A 2,500-nucleotide genomic window follows, 5' to 3' on the forward strand; every position below is an offset into this window, starting at 1 on the left:
GCTTACGGCCATACCAACCTGGCTATGCCCGATCTCGTCTGATCTCGGAAGCTAAGCAGGTTTGGGCCTGGTTAGTACTTGGATGGGAGACCGCCTGGGAATACCAGGTGCTGTAAGCTTTTTGGAAATTTTTCACTTAGTATATAATAATTTTGCCAAAAAATAGAGTCAATGCCGGATCTCTGAATCTTAGCAGGTTTGGGCCTGGTTAGTACATGGATGGGAGACTGCCTCTTAATACCAGGTGCTGTAAGCTTTTTGGACATTTTTCACTTAGTATATAATAATTTTGCCAAAAAATAGAGTCAATGCCCGATCTCTGAATATTTGCAGCTGTGGGCCTGGTTAGTACATGGATGGGAGACTGCCTGGGAATACCAGGTGCTTTAATCTTTTTGGAAAATTTCACGAATTATATAATAATCTTTCATTAAAAAAAAAAAAAAAAAAAAAAAAAAAAGAGTCAATGCCCGATCTCTGAATCTTAGCAGGTTTAGGTCTGGTTAGTACTTTGATGAGAGACTGCCCAGGAATACCAGGTGCTTTAAGCTTTTGGGCTTTCTTTCCTACTTATATAATGTACTGGCGATAAGATTGGCTGCTCTTTAAATAGCCCTCTCTTTGCAGCAGACTTCGCTTACAGCCATGCCAACCTGGCTTTGGCCGATCTCGTCTGATCTCGGAAGCTAAGCAGGTTTGGTCCTGGTTAGTACTTGGATGGGAGACCGCCTGGGAATACCAGGTGCTGTAAGCTTTTTGGACATTTTTCACTTAGTTTATAATAATTTTGCCATAAAAGAGAGTCAATGCCCGATCTCTGAATCTTAGCAGGTTTAGGTCTGGTTAGTACTTTGATGAGAGACTGCCTAGGAATACCAGGTGCTTTAAGTTTTTGGGTTTTCTTTCCTACTTATATAATGTACTGGCGATAAGATTGGCTGGTCTTTAAATAGCCCTCTCTTTGCAGCAAACTTCGCTTACGGCCAAACCAACCTGGCAACGCTAGTGAGCCACACAGGAAGTGAGTTGGCAGTTTGTAGTAGGCAGTAGGTGAGAGAGGCTCACCTTGTGTTTTTTGTTTTGTTTTATCTGCGTAAAGATTTATTTCTTTTGCAACTTATTGATTTTTGTTTGTTTTAGTTTTTATACTTCCCAGCAGCAGTTTGCTGTCTGGGGAGAAATTTTTCTTTTGTTTGAAAAATGGATGGATTACATGGCAAAGAAGTGGACATGGCAGGAGGAAGACGAGTGCTAACAGACAAAGAAATGGATAAAGAACAACGAGATGGACAAGGACGAATGGATTATAACAAGAGGATTTACTCTAAAGAGGCTACAGTAATTGTTGACATGGCGGATCAGAGAGATGCAAGAGCAGAGGACATTATCAAAGCAGTGAACGAAAGGATTGGAGGAGGAAAGATTCTAGCAGTCAGACCAAGGCAAGTAAAAGAATATGAAATTACACTGATAAACAGGGAGGCGTGCGATGGATTAGATGAAGGATTAATGATAAAAGGAAAACTGTGTGAGATTCGACAACTGAAAACAAGGGAGTATGTGGTTTCTTTCATACATTTGCCAGCCTATATTGAGGACTCTGACATTTTAATTAAATTACAAAATTGGGGCGTAACACCTGTTTCAGACATCATAAGAAGAATGTATCCAGGCACAGACATTGCGGATGGTACAAGGTACCTAAGGGTGAAATTTCCTAAAGAAGTAGTGTCTCTGCCATACAGTACAAAGTTTGATACGGAGGAGGGAACACAGTATTTCAGGATCATGCATGATCGTCAGGTTAAAACCTGTCGATTGTGCATGAATCCGGGACATGTGTTCAAAGACTGTCCAGATTTTAAATGTCATCAGTGCAATGGCCAGGGTCATTACGCAAGGGATTGCGATGCAATTAAGTGCCCGGATTGCAGAAAGGTGATCATAAGATGTGAGTGTTGGATGGAGAATGAAATTCAAAATAAAGAGTCAGAAGGTGTAGGAGGGCGAATGTCAAAAGAAACTGAATTACAAAATGGTGGAGAGAATGAGGAAGAGGATGGTGTGAATAAAGAGGCTATTGTGGAAAATAAGAAGGAATTGGAAGAGAAAAGGCTGGAAGGAGAAATGGACAAAGGAATATTGACATCACAGGAAGTAACACAAGGGGTATTGGAGGAAATGGAGAACCAAGGATTAAAAGAAAAGGAGGAGGAAATGCAAGAGATAACTGAAGAGGAGAAAGAAATGGAATTGGAAGAGAAAAGGCTGGAAGGAGAAATGGACAAAGGAATATTGACATCACAGGAAGTAACACAAGGGGCATTGGAGGAAATGGAGAACCAAGGACTAAAAGAAAAGGAGGAGGAAATGCAAGAGATAACTGAAGAGGAGAAAGGAGTGGACAGAATGGATGATAGAAAGGACAAAAGGGTGACATTAAGAAGGAGAACCCTTAAGGTAATACCAAATGTGAATGTGGCCAGAAAAAAAAGACATT

The 2,500-nt window shown here is 40.8% G+C and overlaps 2 non-coding genes across 2 annotated transcripts; both read left to right on the forward strand.

The window, feature by feature from the left end:
- Positions 1-119, forward strand: LOC128009202 (5S ribosomal RNA). The gene has a single exon (XR_008180920.1). It is a non-coding gene; the product is annotated as a 5S ribosomal RNA (ribosomal RNA).
- Positions 120-635: 516 nt separating this feature from the next.
- On the forward strand, positions 636-754 carry LOC128005502 (5S ribosomal RNA). The gene has a single exon (XR_008178152.1). It is a non-coding gene; the product is annotated as a 5S ribosomal RNA (ribosomal RNA).
- The last annotated feature ends 1,746 nt before the right edge of the window (positions 755-2,500 follow it).

The sequence above is a fragment of the Carassius gibelio genome, chromosome B22 (assembly GCF_023724105.1).
Source record: "Carassius gibelio isolate Cgi1373 ecotype wild population from Czech Republic chromosome B22, carGib1.2-hapl.c, whole genome shotgun sequence".
Lineage (NCBI taxonomy): Eukaryota > Metazoa > Chordata > Actinopteri > Cypriniformes > Cyprinidae > Carassius > Carassius gibelio.